The sequence below is a fragment of the Brassica napus genome, chromosome C3 (genome assembly GCF_020379485.1).
Source record: "Brassica napus cultivar Da-Ae chromosome C3, Da-Ae, whole genome shotgun sequence".
Lineage (NCBI taxonomy): Eukaryota > Viridiplantae > Streptophyta > Magnoliopsida > Brassicales > Brassicaceae > Brassica > Brassica napus.
In genome coordinates, this window is record NC_063446.1 from 73374047 (window position 1) to 73392382 (window position 18336).

The window sequence follows — 18336 nt, forward strand, 5'->3', positions numbered from 1 at the left end:
TTAGTACCCGAAGTACTTGAAATGTTTTGTGTAAATTAGGTATATTTGGATATTTTGAGGTATTACATATACTTTTTAATTTTGGGTTCATTTTTCCGATTACGGGTTTCGGGCAAAATTCCATATTTAAAAAACATATTTCGGGTATTGAAAAAATTTCGGTATTTTTCGGTTCTTCTGGTCAGATTTTAGGTAAATTTATGGGTCTTTTAGGTATTTAAATATTTTTTTGTATTTGTTTGAGTTTTCATGTTTTTTGGTGTTTTGGTATTTTTTAGGTTTTCGGGTACTTCAAATTTTTCGGGTCTTAGATACCCAAACCAATCCATTCCCATTTTTTAACACATCCAGTCCCGTTACATATCCAAAAATTATAGGTGTTTTACAGGTATTTGAATTATGAACCCGAACATATCGGAACCCGAAAGAACCGACCTGGACACATACCAGAAATTTTCAAATACCTAGTTATGTCCAAATTTTTAGGATCAGAAGAACTAAGACCCGAAAGAAACCGATTTGTACCCGACTCGAATGCCCTAACCTACTCTTTGATTATTTTTGTGTGCATTTTATAAGACCTTAAGATTTATTTAGCAGATTTTTTTGGCTAATTTAATAGTATAGATTTGTAAGGTTTTTAATAATTTTTAAATTTATCTTAAATAACATTTTTTATTATAATTTTTTTATAGAGAATAATTTAATGTAAAATATATAATTTTGTTTTTAACAGGTGGTTACTTAAGTTTTTTTTATTAAATTTGATTTTGTAAAATATTTGGAACTATATAATGTAAGATGACATAGTATAATATAACGTATGATATATGTTAACTTTTAAATAAGTTTCAAAATATATTAATTGGTTTAGAAGTCGATAGTATAGGAATGATATTGTTTTGGTTCGTGGGTTAGTCGACCAAAATAGTTGTATTGTTAGCAAATTGTCCAAGTAAGATTACCGTAATATTTGATAAATAATATGGTTAACTCACTAAAGGAAAGGAGTAAAAGTTGGTATATACGGTGTAATGTTATAGACTAACATTTTGTTACAAAGATATAAGGTAAGACCAAAAAAATAGGTAATTAAGTCTAGTGAAAGAGTCCAAACAACCTTTTATAAGTAGATTTTTTTAGAACTCCTTCCCTTTTAATAGTATTGATAAATCATGTTGTTAGTAAAAAAACCATGTTGTTGACTCTTTTTGGCTTGGAATAATATGATGGTCATGTTGCTCACTTATGTTATCTTATCGTTCTCTGAACAAATTAGTTTATTGATATAAGAAAATTTCTAGCAGATACACATTCTAAATGAGCCTGGTGGTCGTGGCTCGTGGACATTTTTAACTCATTTCCAACTCTTATTAATTTCAATCCATTCATGAATATTTCTTCCTCACGATCAGAGTCCTAATCTCACTATATATATATATAAGCTCGAGACAAACGAAAAATACAAGGGTTAAAACACAAAACCCATCACATGGAATCACCTGTGGGACATGTTGTACCTGGTGTATTTTTCTTGTTAATTTGTTTGTGGCATTCATTCAACAACATAAAACTCTTTTGTCTCAACCCAAACACTTTTTCTTCTTCGCATGGCTCCCTTTCTCCAAGTTCAGGTGCTTAGAGCTTTACACAATCATGGCCTCCTCATCAATCATGATAGTCAGACAACTCTTCATTGGTCCCAAGAGACACCAACCCTTCGACCCTGATGGACCATTGCATCGAGTCATATCCGCAGCTTCAAGCATGCCTCCATGTCTATGTTCTTTATTGTCTATGCTTTTTTCGCAATAGTCTTTGACTGAGCACGGCCTAGAGCAGCAGCAACCGCTCGTTTCTTGCTTTAGCCGCTGCGTTCGCTCAGCAATTGTTTCTCTTACATCTTCACTCTGTCGACAACATGAACTTGGAAGGACAATACCATTTGCTCATTTTCGTTTCCCTCGTCACCACTCTAATAGGTATTGCCATGCCACCAAAGAACAAATTGATGGTGTTTACAGTGAGAAAGTCAACTACTTATCTCCAGTATAACCACCAAAGAGCAAATTGATCGAAGAGGATGGTAATGACGACCAACAAGAATTTGAATTGTTGAAGAAGATAAGTTATTCTTGATTTGTTCAAATGGGTAAACTCAATGATAGCCAAGACGAGATGTGAAAATGTTGTGTGAAAGTTCAGACCTATTAAACCTGTATTTTCTTGAAATTGGTGATTTTTCATATTACTATTAATTATGGTGGTACGCCATGATATTTTATCTTCCCTGTGTATGCTAAATATTGTGAAATTACTGTTGGTAAGGATTTTACTTTTCTGGAGATATATAAATTATTAACATATCTACTCTTTTAAATAAGGATAATACAGTGTATGAACAATCTATATATGAAGGTGGAAAACTATAAATCTATAATTAGAATGTAACATATCTGACTTAAAAGCGTTCTTACATATCAGTTGTTTGATTTCTTTCATGATTTACCTGGTCCATTGAAAGTTGTGATAACTTAGCTTGGAAGTCCAATGCCGTATATCAATACTCTATTCACCTTTGTTTAGTTTAGCTCCAATGCCGTATATCATATAGGATGTTCCTAGCTATATCATATAGATCCCACACACATCGCCGTTCTTGAAGTAGTGAATATATAAGTCTTCTTCAGTCTGGTATTAACATATATGATGTATATCATGTATGTAAGGGTTTCTTATAGCATCTCCAACCCACCTCTATATTTGCCCCTATAATAGCATTTAGAGATAAAATCATTCCAACCCTACTCTATTTCTTCCTCTAAAAAAGAGATTGTTATTTTCACCTCTATATTTAGAGGAAAAAATAACATTCCTCTATAATAGAGACATACTTTTTTATTCAAAAAAATGATCCTTTAACTTTTTACTTTAACAATTATAACAAAAAAAAAATATTTTTAGTGAAAATGTACTGTTTATATAAATATATAATCATACTTTTATTTACATAATAGTTTCTATAAAAATATTCAGTGTAAATAATATCATAATTTTATGAATGTTAAACTAAATTGGGTTGGTTTTCAACTTTTACAAATAAAAGGTACTATTTGTAAAATTAGAAAATAATATATCAAGAATATTCCTTTTTAGAGGAAGAAATAAAAAAATATATTGGAGATAAATTCATCTCAATTATAGAGTTTCCATATTTTAAAGGAAAAAATAGAGAAATACATTGGAGATGGTCTTATGAGCAATCCAACAGCTGTCAAAACTGCATTCAACCCATCATTGGGGAGGAAGCTCCCATTTTTTTTTTGTTTTTTGGATAAACTGAGGAAGCTCCCATTGCATGCTTTATTATTTTCATCTCTGGATTCGATGTCCAATTCTGACTCTATTTGTCTGAACCTCAACCCATTTTTACACCTTCAAAATCTCTCCTAGCCTCTTAACCTTTAAAATTCTACTAGATGTTGATTCGCACAACCGTGCGGGTTTTTTCTATTTTTATACTTAAATAGTTTAGTTTATACTTCATCTTGATACAAATATATAATGTTTAAGGTTGTTCACACATATTAATAGAAATTAAATATTTACTTTTATTTATTACTTTTTGGTTTTTCTTTTGGTTAGAAAATATTAAAAATATTTATTTGTATTCAAATAAAGAGAAAATATTATAATTAATTTATGTAAAAGTTGATAAACTGAATGGTCTAAATTAAAAAAATCACGCATGAAAAGTTCATCACTACATTATATAATTAATAATAATAACATTTATTATGCAAATACAAAAGTGTTAGGATTTTTAATATTTGATTCAATTTTTTTATTTGCAAGGTAAAATTCTAACATTATTGTATTTTACCAAAAAAAATAATTGTATTTGCATAATAAATGTTATTATTATTATTATTATTAATTAGATCATATACAAGTATAAACTTCTAGAATAATTAAATTTTATTATTATTAAGTAGATTATAAATGGTTATATGCAAATATTATTATATATTGATGGAATATTATATTTTTGAAATTATGCATATCTAATAATATTTTGATGGAATAAAAAGAGAATTAAATAGGTTGTTAGGATTTTATCATGAAAATACAAAAAATAATAATATAAGCAACTTTCTAGGGATGATCCATTTAAATATCACACATTAATATAAACTTCTATTTTAATAGTATAAATGCTATTTTCATTTTCTGAAAAACACGTTGTAATTTTGAGTATTCTATTTTAATATAAACAAGATTTTAACTCGCATTTTTAAAGTGTGGAATATTTTACGTTGTAAAAATCTAATAACAATATATCAGATGCATTGTTATGATGTTAAAATAGGTAACACATCCTATAAAGCGTTTTTCAACCCAAACCAAACCGACATGCGGGCCATGTTAAACCGTGAACCAGAAACATATCTGAGTCGGATGGATAAAAACCATGTTTGTTTTTAACTACTATTAAAAGTCAGAATATTAATTGGTTTATCTTTAAATCGTACAAATAATTTCATTATTATTTTATTTATTTTTAATTTTAATTTTTTTAAAAAATTCACGGTGATAAATATTTAAAATTATTTCATATTTGAAATAAAAATATTCATTTTATGTTTGATATCATTTATTTTGTATTTAGATTTTTATTTCATAATTATCTCTATTGAAAAATTTAATAACTAAACTTAGTTATGTTTGTAAAATTTATCGAGAATAACTAACAAAGCATTTACTTTAAATTTTATTCTTATTCTATGATCTAACTGAATTAAATTCGGTTGTTCCCAACTGAATCCAATCGAACCATATTGACTTGTGAACCAAGAAAATTCCAGTTCAGTTACCGATCAGATTTTAGAAAAATTATACCTATCTAAACTCAGTCCCTTTTTGACCGATCCCATTTAAATAAAATGATGTTTGCTCTAATTTTATATTTGTATAATCAAATTTAAGCACAAATTTAAGATAATGGTAAAATTGTTTAACCGAAAATTGCAGTAGTCAAAACCATCATGTTTTGAATGAATTCACATCTTTGAAGTTTTTTTTTCTAAAGCGTATACAAAATAAGTTAGAGATGAATGACTATTTATAGGAATGGGGTTAGGCGTAGTTTTTATTTTATTAATTCCAAATATATCTATATATATAAAAATATGTTTGCCTCCCTCCTGTGATGCCCCCTAGGATCCAGATCAGAAAGTCATCTCATCCGAGCGCGACACGTGTCCACTCTGTTGCCAAACTCTGTGTTTCATTAAAAGGGGTAAGGGTTTCGGCATTTGTTTTGTGTGGGCTTTTACAATTTTTCCAAGGAACGCGGCCCGTAGAGATCCACCGACGTACTTCACGTTAACTCACGGCGTTACGGAGCCGACGACTCTCTCCGGCAACGACATTCCCGGGAATTGGAGCCAACGTGGAGTTATATCTTCCCAGTATGAGTGAAGACCCGAATATCTGGTCCAATCCGGATAAATTCGACGCGGACCAGTTTATAATAGGTGAAGAAGAGGCAGATTTAACCGCCGTAGCAGGAGTGAAGATGATGCCGTTCGAATCTACCGTCGGATCTGCCCGAGGCTTAGGATGGCGATCATACACGTGGAGCTAATGATGGCGAGGATGGTTCAAGAGTTTGAGTGGAGCACAGACCCAACGGAGAGACAAGTTGATTTCGCCGGAAAGTTGGTGTTCACGGTGGTGATGAAGAACTCCTTGAGAGCATAGGTCAAAGCCAGCGTTTATGACAGTCACAATGACTTGGTGTTGTTTTGCTGCACCTTCCATTACTTGCGAGCCAAATCTGTCAAAACGTTCCTTTTTTATTGTTAAGTAATTTCCTTTTCAATTTAATTTTAATAATTAAGTAAATCGAAGAAGCTGAAACCGATGCAAACCTAGAAAAAATACTACTACGTTTTAACTAAACAAAAAAATATAGCTTGAATGAACCGGTTTTGGTTTCAGGTAGTTATGAGTAATTAGCTCCAAAAAGGAAAGTTTAGGTAATTAATCATCTAATTATGTATTAGCGGATGATTAATAAAAAGGAAAGCAACTAGAGGGCAGGCCAAGTCACGTTTTTTCGTATAAAGTTTTAATAGTTTTCTTTTTGATGAATGGTTGAGTGGGTGAGGATTTGAGTTCCTAAAAGTTTTTATTGTTAAATCATTCAAATCAATTCTTATATTGTCGTTTTGGGATGTTAATTGTTTTTAATGAAATATATTTTTCTGGCTTTCAAATGAGTAGTATTAATATGCCTTATGCCTTATGCATTGGATGTGATAAACTAATCAATTTAAACTAATCATCAAATATTTAAATTGTCTATGATTACGTATAGTGTGGACAAATGATAGTTCTGCTCGAAACTATATGCAATACTATAGAATGTATGATTGTTTAGGCACAAATAATCGGTTTTTTGTTTTGAAGTTCAGGTATATAAACACTGTTCGGCATAATAAAATACTTTTTATTATAACTTCCCGCCCGTAGGGCGGGCCGACCCTAGTATATATATATATAAATATGTTTGCTTCTCTCCTATGCTGCCACCTAGGATGCCACGTCAGAAAGTCATGCGTTCTGGAGCTAACACGTGTTCAGATAAGTAAAACTCTGCGTTTTATTTAATCGAGTTATGTTTCGTTTGTTCACATGTTAATGGGCTTCTAAACATTTAATTGGCCCAACAGAGAGAGGTTGTCTTCCCCGATGGCGTGACCAAAAATTAAGGCTCGTGTCCTCTTCGATCTACACCAGCTATGGAGGAGATATGATGAATTGAGTGAATCAAATCGACGTGAAAAACCTCTGTGCCAAGCTTTAATTGCGTCTTTTCGTTTTCTGTTGTAATCTTCCGAAGCGTTACGTAACAACCTTCATAAATGCTTCCATGATTTCTCATTCATTGTATCTCGCTTTATCCCTTTTTCCTAGCAATGAATCTACACCTATAAAAAGGTAAAACTTCATCTCTTGAAATTCATCCTCACAAATCCAATAGCATTCGATATTTTCTCATTATAATAGTTAACTCCTCTGTTCGACTTGCTGATCTGAATTATGGGTTGTTCTTCCACCTTAGAGGTGAGGTTACTCAGTTTCTGAGAAATTGACATGCTTTTTATTGATTCTAAGATATTTTTGTTTTTAAAACATATCTTAGTATTGAAATAATTTGTCTTTACGAAGAAAGTTGTTTAATCTCAAAAGAATATTGAAAAATTGTATCCTAATGAGGGACTCTTTGATAACAACAAAGTGTCTTTACGAAGTCAAAAATAGAAGGACATACATATCCCTCAGTTATGTCATCGATATGGTAAATGTGCTGAAGGAACCATGACAGAGGAAGACGTTGTCTTGAGAGAAAGTTCAAACAAAAAATATGGCATGAAAAAGTATAAAAGTTTCCCGTTTCCTAAATCTGAGGAACATGTCTTTATGAACCAAAGTGTTCATTAGAAGAGTTAAAATTTTTTTTCTGGTTTCTTAATCTGAGATGTGTTATTTGTTTCGGTTTTTGGAACTGTAGAATGCTATATCTTATGTGGAAGGGGAAAAATAAATACTATGGAACTAAAGTAACTATAAATGTGTGGGAGCCAAAGATACAGCAGCAGTACAAGTTCACCTTCTCTCAGATATGGCTTCTCAGTGACTTATTCAGAAAGTATCTTAACAGCATAAAAGCTTGTTGGCAGGTACACTCAGTTAACTTCTAGGAAGCGTGAATTTGATTTTCATTATCTTTTCTCTATAATTATTTGTGTGTTTTATTACGGATTAGCCGGATTTATATGGTGACAAACTGACAACAATACAAAGGCTCTTTACTTACTGGACCGTAGGTTCTTTAGAAAAAAAAAATTATGTTAATGTTCTTAAAAATTTGAAGCTTCTTAAAATAAATATAGTATTATTTGTATAAACTTTATATTTTTACTATGTAAAATTGAAATAGAAATAATAAGAATATTTCTATTATTACATTTTCTTAATTATTTTTATTAATATTGTATTATTTAACGATAGAGAATAATGAAAGTTGTTGTCATTTTAATTCAAATCAAAAATATTTATTAACAATAACAATATGATCTCAAAATTATTTCCATTATTTTTTGTTTATAATATTATTTTCAATACATAATAATTTTAAATGTTTCATAAGTTAATATAAATTCATGTAAAATAATTTTTATAATAACTTCCCGCCCGGACCGATACTAGTATATTATTATAAAACATTTACGTTATAACATATTAGATCACAGAAAATCTCGGTTGATAATGAACTCATTTAATAACCGTAATCTATCATATCTCGGTTGCAAATCTTAATTATTATTTTTTGTAACTTGCTTCCTTAAATAAAATATAAAGACCCAAAATGTTTTACGAGCCCACGGTTATAGTTAAACACATGCATAAGTTTGAATCACATAAAGAGCTCCTTTTTTTTTTGTCACTGATCAAATTCATTAGAAAGTAAAGAAATGTTGCGGTACAAGAAATGGGCCGTGTAGCCCATTTTGGTAGATCCATTACACATAAAGAAATGAAAGAAGAGCCTCTTTGGCTAACCCATCGGAAACAGTGTTTTCCGATCGAGGAAGATGAAAGAAGGAGATAGATGCGAACTCAGAGGAGATCACTCGGATATTGTCGACGATTCCGATGACTTCTTTAGACGGAGATTTGCCAGTTATAGCTCGTACGAAGGTCTGAGTCGTCGCTCCCGTGATTAGATTTGTTCCAGAGAAGGTCCATCCTAGGCCGGCGATCTTGTCGGTTCCTTTCTTTGCTGCATCCGTTTTGAGTGTGATTGCTCCCGCGGAATCCGTAGCTCCTGATTCACGGAGGGTGAAGCCGCTTGCTTTTGGAGGTTGTCTTTTGCTAACCTCAACCCTTTCAAATATGTTTCTTCAGGACTGAAGACTCTATCTTCGAAAATCAGAGAGTTTCGAGCTATCCAAATCGCCCAGCATATCCAAGGGAGTAGGTTTAGGGCGTAGCCCGTCGGAGGAGGGCATGTGGCTGATCTGAACTTAACAATGGCGTCTTTGAAGGAGGCATCTGCAGCTATGTGAACTGCGTTTCGTAGTGGTACACATTCCCAAACCTTCACCACAAAGGGGCAGTTGAAGAAGGTATGACTTTTGCACCGTATACAAGGAGCTGCTGAAGCCATTCCTCTCTTTTGCAGGTTTGTTCAAAGAGGGAGGGCTCGACCACAGGAAGGCCTTCATTTTAGGTGAAAATTTTCCTGTCCATACATCCTTTAACCAGTGAAACTCCTCGCCTTGAGCTGATGGGGATACTTCTTTACAGGAGATGGAGGCCGTGTAGTACCCTGATTTGTGGAGTATACTCCCGAGGAGGTAGCATGCCAAATATAAGAGTCCTCTGCCCCCTTCACGCTTGGTTGCAGGCTAAGGATCTGAGGTAAAAACTCTGGTAGCACTTCTTTGATTCTGCTTGTATTCCACTTTAGATCATCCGTTAATAGGTCTGAGATAGTGAGGTCTAAGTCTGCTTGTCGAATGGGCCCTATAGCTTTTGAATCTTCTCTAGATCGATCCATGAGTCCCTCCAGAGGCGAATTGTTTGCCCATTTCCCACCGCTTTCCCTAGGTTCTTTGGGAGGAGGTCTCTGCCAAATAGGATTCCTCTCCACCCATGGGAGCAAGCCTGAGATGCTGTCACCTCTAGGAAGTGTTTACCATGGCAGTATTTCCCCAACAAGACTCGTGCTAGCAGGCTCTCTGGGGCAGTAACTAGTCTCCATGCTATCTTAGCTAGTAACGCTTGATTGAATCTTTGAATATCTCGAAGCCCCAAACCTCCCAAAGCTTTAGGCTCTGTTAGTTTGTCCCAAGCCACCCAGCAGATCTTTTTCTTCTCATCTATGCCATCCCACCAAAATCTTGTTAACACGGACTGTATTCGTTTGCACAGGCTGATTGGAAGTTGGAAGCAGGACATTGGGTATGTTGGGATGGCACTGAGGACAGACTTTAGCATTGTGAGCTTTCCTGCTCGTGATAACCTCTTGGAGGACCAGCTTACTGCCTTTTGACGGATCCTATCTACTATAGAGGTAAATAGATTTTTTTTTTCTCCTACCAAAGTGCTCGGGGAGTCCAAGATACTTGCCTAGGCCTCCTTCTCGTGTAATCTCCAGCATTGCTTTAGCTTGTTCTTTGATTTCAGGTGGTGTCTTGCTTGAGAAGGTGATCGAGGACTTGGTCTTATTGATCATTTGTCCTGAAGCTCTTCCATAGTCTTTCAGGATCCGCAGGAGAGTTGCACAATTGGTTCTGATGCTAGGCAAAAGAACATTGTGTCGTCCGCGAACAACAGGTTGCTGACTCTGGGGCTCCCACGTGCAACCATGACCCCCTGTAGCAGGCCCTTTTTCTCAGCACTCTTGCACAAGCCTGACAACACCTCGCTACAGAGAATGAAGAATAAGTTAATATATCATATAGAGTTATTCTTGGGTGAAAAATTATGGAGATATATACACTATAGAGAGTGAAAAATTATGGAGATATATTTTATAAGTTCATGACTTTTTTTCAAAAGCGAAAAAAAGAGAATAGTTTTATTATTTTTGGGGATATTAATTAGTTTATTAATAAATAGAGGTATATTCTCTAATTTGTTTGTTATTTTTTTTTTAAAAAATTAAAAAAATATTCATGAAAGATCGCGGTTGAATCCTTAAGTTTTTAAATTATTTAAAATATTGATTTGTTTTAAACAAAATTAGGGATATTTTATTATATTTCATTTTTATTAGTATTGCTGAAATTTTTTCATTAAATTTGATTATAAGCTTGAAAATATAAGCTAATGTATTTGTATCCTCTATATTAAAGTTTTAATAAAATTATAAGCAGTGCATTTACATAAACTCTTTACTATACAACTTTAGTGATAGCACAAAAATAAGTTAATATATCATATAGAGTTATTCTTGGGTGAACTTATAGGTTCACCAACCAATAGAAATTTGTTATTTCATATTCAGTATATTTTTAAAAAGGAAACAAAATATTGTCAACTTATATTATGTTTTTAAAATAAAAAGATAAAATATAAAAAATAGTAATAGTTGTAAAAAAAATATTTTTAACACCTTCAGCAAAACACTAAACCCTAAATCCTAAATCATAAACTCTAAACCTTTGGGTAAACTCTAAACCCTTGGATAAATCTTAAACCCTAAACCCTAAATCAAAAACACAAAACACTAAATCTTAAAAACCTTAAACCCTTAATCCTAACCCCTAAACCCGTGAATAGAAATAAATAAAAAATAGTAGTAGTTGCTAAAAAAAAATTTAAATATTTTTAACGCCGTCAGCAAAACACTAAACCCTAAATACTAAACACTAAACTCTAAACCCTTAGATAAATCCATAACCGAAGGATAACCTGAAATAACCCGAACTTATATAATATACACTATGTACGTATAGACACACCACACGTGTTACTAGTTTCAAAACTTTGTGTTTCGAATCAGAATTATAATGCAAAAGGTGAAACTAGGCCCTAGGTGAAACGGCTGAAGAGGAAGTGATTCATTTTCTTCCTAGTTTCGAAATCTCTACCCTAGTCTCCTATTTAATCGAAGAGTATCAGAGCCTCTTCTGTTTCACACCCATAATCTCGACCTCACGCTCTCTGAGGTCCTCTCCACCATCTGCGTTTTCGAGGAATCAATCCAAGGTTAGCGACAAGCTTCTGGTCTTTTTCTTATTCCTCTGTTATGTCACTACAGGAAATAAGGGTAGTAATAGCGGACGAAAAACGCTATGAGTCATGTATAATAGCGCTTCTTTGTCCGCTCTGACAGCGCCCGTTATAATAGGTCCAACACTTTTGATAGCGGATTTGTCGTATGTTATAGTTAAATAAACAACAATAGCATTAATTCCTATGCAATTTTTAATATTTATAATAATGAATTGATTTTGTTTTTTAAATGTAATAGTTAATCCAAATTTTTGTAATAAAAGCAATTAATCATATTATAAAAACAAAAAATATTTAAATGATTAAAACCATAATTAAAAATTTAATCAACCAAATATAATTTAATAGAGAATTAATTAAATTTAAAAGTTAAATTTTATTCATTAATTAAAATTTGTTTACAAACAAAATCAGTTTATACATCAAACCAAAAAAATTAAACCAAAACCTAATTAACCAAACCTAAATAAACCAAAAGTTTAATAACCAAAAAATTTAAACAAAACCTAATAAACCAAAACCTACATCTCTACGTCTCTTTCTTCTCTTCTTCTTTTCTTGTTTGGGTTCACCTACACCACCACCACCGCCGCCGCCGCCAGCTTTCTCTGCCATCTCCGAGTAGGTTTCTTCCATGGCTTGAGATGTCACAGCTAAATTTTTGTACCACTCTTTCTCAAAAGTTAAGCATTAGCATTAGTCAAGGTCTGAAGAAGCTCGGCTTGGGACTTGGCAGCCTGTTCAGATTACCTGCAGAAAATATCAAAACAAAAGAAGAGACCATACACATCAGATTGCAATGAAAGCTGGGAGCAAAGCAAGAAACTCACATAGCTTTTCTTAATCAAAGTGGAAATCTTTTTCCAAATCCAAAAACACATCCTAATCACTCGTATAAATGATTAAACTTCGGAGACAAAACAATCAAACCAACTCTGCTCACGACCCACTTCATGTACCAAAATCAAAACAAAATCAGAGAGAGAGAGAGAGAAAGAGCTTGAACGGAGAGGTCCATGGCAAAGAGAGGCTGAGACTTCCCCCTCTACTTATGAAGGACAGCCGTCTTCCGCCTTGCCACCAGCGCTGTTCCGCCATCTCTGTTTGTCACTCGCCATCTCTGTTTGTGGCTCGAATCTGACTCGAGTCAAACATTGTCAACGAAGCTTTCGTCATGGCCGATTGAGAGAGATAGAGATAGAGAGAGAGGTTTGTATCCAGACAGGTTGAATCGTAAGAGGCTGAAGACTTTGTGATTTTAGGTTTAACGATTCAAAGGATAGATGGAGAAGACTGAATCGTGAGAGAGAGAGAGAGAGAGAGAGAGAGAGAGAGAGAGAGAGAGAGAGAGAGAGAGAGAGAGAGAGAGAGAGAGAGAGAGAGAGAGAGAGAGAGAGAGAGAGAGAGAGAGAGAGAGAGAGAGAGAGAGAGAGAGAGAGGGTAGAGAGGATAGATCACTACAAGAAAACAGCGACATACTGAGGGAAAAAATCGTTGGTATGTCGTCGGAATAACGTTATTCCGACGACATACCGACGAAACAAGTCCTCGGAAATAACTCCTCGGAATTTCTTCTTTCCTCGGAAATCCCTCGGAATTTTCCGACGGAATTCCGAGGAAACAAATTTCCGAGGATCACTAGTTTGTCGGAAATCTCCTTGGAATATACTGAGGGAGAACTTCGTCGGGATATTTCCTCGGAACTTCATCGATCGATGCATTTTTGGACATATATCCATCGATCGATCCGTTTATAAAAAAACGTTCGGAATATACCGAGGGACACCTTTCCTCGGAATATACCGAGGGACATGTTCCTCGGAATATTATGAACGTTTTTTTATAAACAGATCGATCGATGAATATATGTCCAAAAACGCATCGATCGATCGAGTAAAAAATATAATTAATTTCCTCGGAATGTAAAAAATATTAATTTTTTAAAAAAAATAAAATTATTGAAATTTAAATTCGAAAATATAAAATTAAAATTAAAATTGAAATCATATTAATTAATATTCAAAGTTTCACAAATAAAAATAAAACATTCCGAGTTTTTGGAAAAAAAAACTACGGGTCTGGCACGTCCGGGAACACCTCGTTCGGGTACATCCTCTGCATCATCTCCATCATTTGCTGGTTCAGCCTCCTCTGTGCCTCATAGCCCGCCTGTTGAGCCACCATCTGGGTCTCCAACAAAGATATGCGATCATCCTTGTCCTTCAACTGAGCCGTAAGTACTTCTGGATCAACAAAGGGCGGTGGTGCAGAAGAAGGAGGAACCGACCGGGTGCGACGACCCAAACCGACCAAACGTCCCTTCTTCTTTGGAACCGACTGAAATAGAAAATAGCCAAATTTACAAATTTAAACCAAGAAATAAATGAATTGAACTTTAAAAAAAAAAAACTTACGGATTCAACGATTTCGTTGATTCGAAACCGGGACAAGTTGGTCGAAGCCGTCGAAGCGTCATACTCGGTTTGAAGCTGAGACACTTCGTCTACCACCTGAGTTTGGACCAGGTCGACCACGTCCCTCACAAGACCGTCATCAATCTGGCCGGTCTTCTTGTTGGTATACGCCCTCCTCATTAGGGCGAGATCATCAACCGGCTCGCCATCATTTTCTTCCGCCTTGAAAAAAACATAAATTAAAGAAACATTAGAAATTAGAAGAAATGCGCAATAAATTGAAATTCTGAAACTCAAATAATTGAAGAAAAAACGGTTAAACTTACCATGCGATCTCCCAGAGTGGCAATAGATTGAACACCCAAGTTATGCTTGTAGATATCCTTCCCTTTACGGTCGCTCCTGCGGTTGGTGAAGTTGGTGGAAGAAGTTTCTTTCGTCTCTTCCTTATCCCAATGCGCACACAACTCCTTCCAGACCGTGTCGTTCATCGACTTTGGGACCTTTTAATAAAAAAAAAGAAAATAGTTTAATAAATAAAAAAATAGTTTAATAAATTAAAAAATTGTTTAATAAATAAAATCGAACCTTATTGATTTCCCACTTCTTCTTCCACTCGTGGATCTGCTTCCCATAGTTGTCCATAACTTTATGGACGAAGTGGTGATAGATAAAGAGCGTCTCATCGGAATTCCAGTTGAACTCTTGCTGAAGAAAAAAAAATTAGTAGAAAATTTATATTAAAGATTAAAAATATAAGTAAGAAATTAGAATACTTACCGCAAACTGACGAAACCACAGAACCTGCTTGTCGGTAGGGAAGTGAGTGAAAGTCGGATGTCCCTTGTCGAGGGCCGAGTACATCATACGGTTGATCCATGCGCTGATCCCGTTCCCGGATCGGTTGAACCTAATAAAAAGAACAAACGGTTAATAATGAATCCAAATTTAAAGAAAAAAAATGTTTAATTACCATGTTTGACCCCATCCATGTGGATACGGAGTGAGATACGAAAGATGGTCACAACCGGGCTGTTGAACCAACTCCGCAACACTCATCACTCCCGGAGGACCCGGAGGAGCAGGAGCGGATGCAGCAGCGGGAGCGAGAGGAGCAGGAGCGGGTGCAGCAGAGGAAGAAGTATGGTTGGAGCTGTGGGGCGAAGGGGAATCCTGAAAATGGCTGGAATCCCGAGACTGGCTCCCCGTAAACTTTCCTTCCTTTCTGTCGATACAATTACGCAAATTTGATGCGTAACCGTCTGGAAATTCCACATCGTTTGAAATCCAATCAAAGAACGCATCTTTTCCCTCTGCATCAAGTCGGTATATGGGAAAAGGAGCCCTACCATTCTCATCAACATGAAGTTCTGAACGAGCACATATATCGACTAAATCCAGTCTTGACTTCAAATTATCCTTTGTTTTACCTTGAACATTAAGGATCGTGTTCATGAGATTGTCAAAAAAGTTCTTCTCAATATGCATGACATCTAAATTATGCCTTAGCAGATGATTCTCCCAGTATGGCAGATCCCAGAAAATACTTTTTTTGTGCCAGTTATGTAGTTCTCCAACAGCATCTACCGGAAAACACTCATGTCCACCGACGTCTGGTGTCCTTTCTGCACCAAAATCTCTTAGTTGTATCTTCAAATCTTTCCCACAAATTTCCGGAGGTGGACTGTCAAACACCCTCTTGTTCTTCGTAAGCAAATTCCTACTCCTACGATATGGATGATCAGGTGGTAGGAATCTCCTGTGACAGTCAAACCAACATGTTTTCCTTCCGTGTTTTAGTTGGAAAGCATCAGTGTTATCTTGACAATATGGACATGATAGCCTTCCATGCGTTGTCCATCCAGACAACATACCATATGCTGGAAAATCACTTATTGTCCACATTAGTACTGCCCGCATTTGAAAGTTTTCTTTACACGAAACATCGTATGTTTCAGCACCTTGAGCCCATAGTTGTTGCAACTCATATATTAGTGGCTGAAGAAACACATCAAGTGATCTCTTAGGATGCTCTGGTCCGGGAACGAGAATCGAGAGAAACAAAAACTCTCGTCGCAAGCACAAGTTTGGGGGTAGGTTGTATGGTGTAAGAATGACGGGCCATAGAGAATACTGTCTTCCACTCTTGCCAAACGGACTGAAACCATCAGTACATAATCCAAGGTAGACATTTCTTCTCTCATACGCAAAGTCGGGATACTTTGATTGGAAATGCTTCCACGCTTTTGCATCTGAAGGATGTCTGATCTCACCATCTGTTGAGTGCTCCGCATGCCATCTCATTGGTTGCGCTGTGCGTTCAGACAGATACAACCTCTGCAACCTTTCCGTCAAAGGCAAATACCACATCCTTTTATATGGCACTGGAACTTTTCCACTCGTATCTTTATAACGAGGCTTTCCACAAAATTTGCATGTAACCCGCTGTTCATCCGCCCTCCAATAAATCATGCAGTTGTCGCTGCATACATCTATTACTTGATACGATAAACCAAGACCAGCTACGAGTTTCTGAACCTCGTAGTATGAACCAGGAGCTACATTATCCTCGGGTAGAATACCTTTTACAAAATCAGCAATCGCATCCACACAGTCTTCAGCCAAACTATAATCTGTTTTAATGCCCATCAATCTTGTAGCAGATGATAAAGCTGAATGACCATCTCTGTAACCTTCGTACAATGGTTGCTTTCCAGCATCCAACATATCATAAAATCTCCTAGCTTGTGCATTGGGTAAATCTTCCCCTCTAAAATGATCATTTACCATCTGCTCAGTACCTACACCATAATCTACATCCGTTATAATTGGTTCTTCTAATCTAACCGCTGGCTGAGGTTCGCTAGTACTACCATGTTCATAATCAGTTTCCCCATGATGATACCAAATTTTGTAACTTCGTGTAAACCCACTCAAATATAGATGAGTCCAAACATTCCACTCTTTAATAACCTTTCTATTTTTACAATTAGAGCATGGACATCTTAACATACCTGTTTTTGCTTTCGATTGTCGGTGAACTAACCCCATGAATTCGGTTATACCTCGTTGGCATTCTTCCGTAAGCAATCTCGTGTTCGGATCCAAATGAGGTCGATCGATCCAAGAACAAAAATAATTTGAAGAAGACATGTTTTTTATGAATCAAATTCGTGTGTAAATAGAGTAAGAGGGAGGATGAAGATATGGAGTGAATGAAGAGGAAGAGGAGTGCTTGTATTTATAGTTTAAATTCTGCCGACAGATCGAGGAAATTCCGACGGAATTCCGACGCCAACGGCTAGTTCGTCGGAATTTCCTCGGAATTTTGTAAAATCCCCCAACGGCTCTCCAACGGCTATAATATTTCCTTGGAATTCATCGGTTTTTTTCGAGGAACACATTTTTCCTCGGAATTACCTCGGAATATTCCGACGGATTGATATTTCCTCGGAATTCCGTCGGTATATTCCGAGGAAATTCCGAGGAAACCAAATTTTGGGTTTCCTTGGAATATCCTCGGAAATTCCTCGGGAAATTCCGAGGATTTCATTTTCCGTCGAAATGTCCGTCAGAATACCGCTGTTTTCTTGTAGTGGATGGAGAAGATTGATCTTAGGCCATATGATCAAAAATAATCAGTGGCCACAAATTGTAATCCTGGTTTTTGATAAATTGACCAATAAGGAAAAAGTGAGAGGATTGACTAAGATTGATTTGTAACCATTGGATTAAAAACAATCAAATGGTCAAAAATTAACCAATCCAAAACTATTTTTTAATAATTGTTTTAGAAATTATTGTTTAACTAAATTTATTTATATAAAATTAAATTAGATTCTAAGTATTGTTATATTTATTTTGTATTTAAAATTTAGAGTTTAAAAGTATGAGTTTAGAGTATATGTAATATGATTTAGGGTATATGATTTGTGCTATGGTATACATTTAGAGTTTAGGGTTAGCGTATTAGAATTGAGATTTCAATTAAAATTTAAAATTTTAAACTAATAAAAATTAGAATTTCAAGACTTTTAGTTAGAGTTTAGGGGATATGATTAATTTAGGGTATGATATATATAAGTGTATAGTTGATTTGGGGTATGAT

At 35.0% G+C, this 18336-nt stretch overlaps 1 long non-coding RNA gene and 1 pseudogene across 1 annotated transcript; both read left to right on the plus strand.

Annotated features, from left to right (window-relative positions):
• Positions 1-466: 466 nt before the first annotated feature.
• Positions 467-2906, plus strand: LOC125583903 (annotated as a pseudogene).
• Positions 2907-7029: 4123 nt separating this feature from the next.
• On the plus strand, positions 7030-10710 carry LOC106434748. Its single transcript, XR_001286819.3, has 6 exons — positions 7030-7131; positions 7580-9153; positions 9254-9301; positions 9379-9492; positions 10006-10147; positions 10261-10710. It is a non-coding gene; the product is annotated as an uncharacterized LOC106434748 (long non-coding RNA).
• The last annotated feature ends 7626 nt before the right edge of the window (positions 10711-18336 follow it).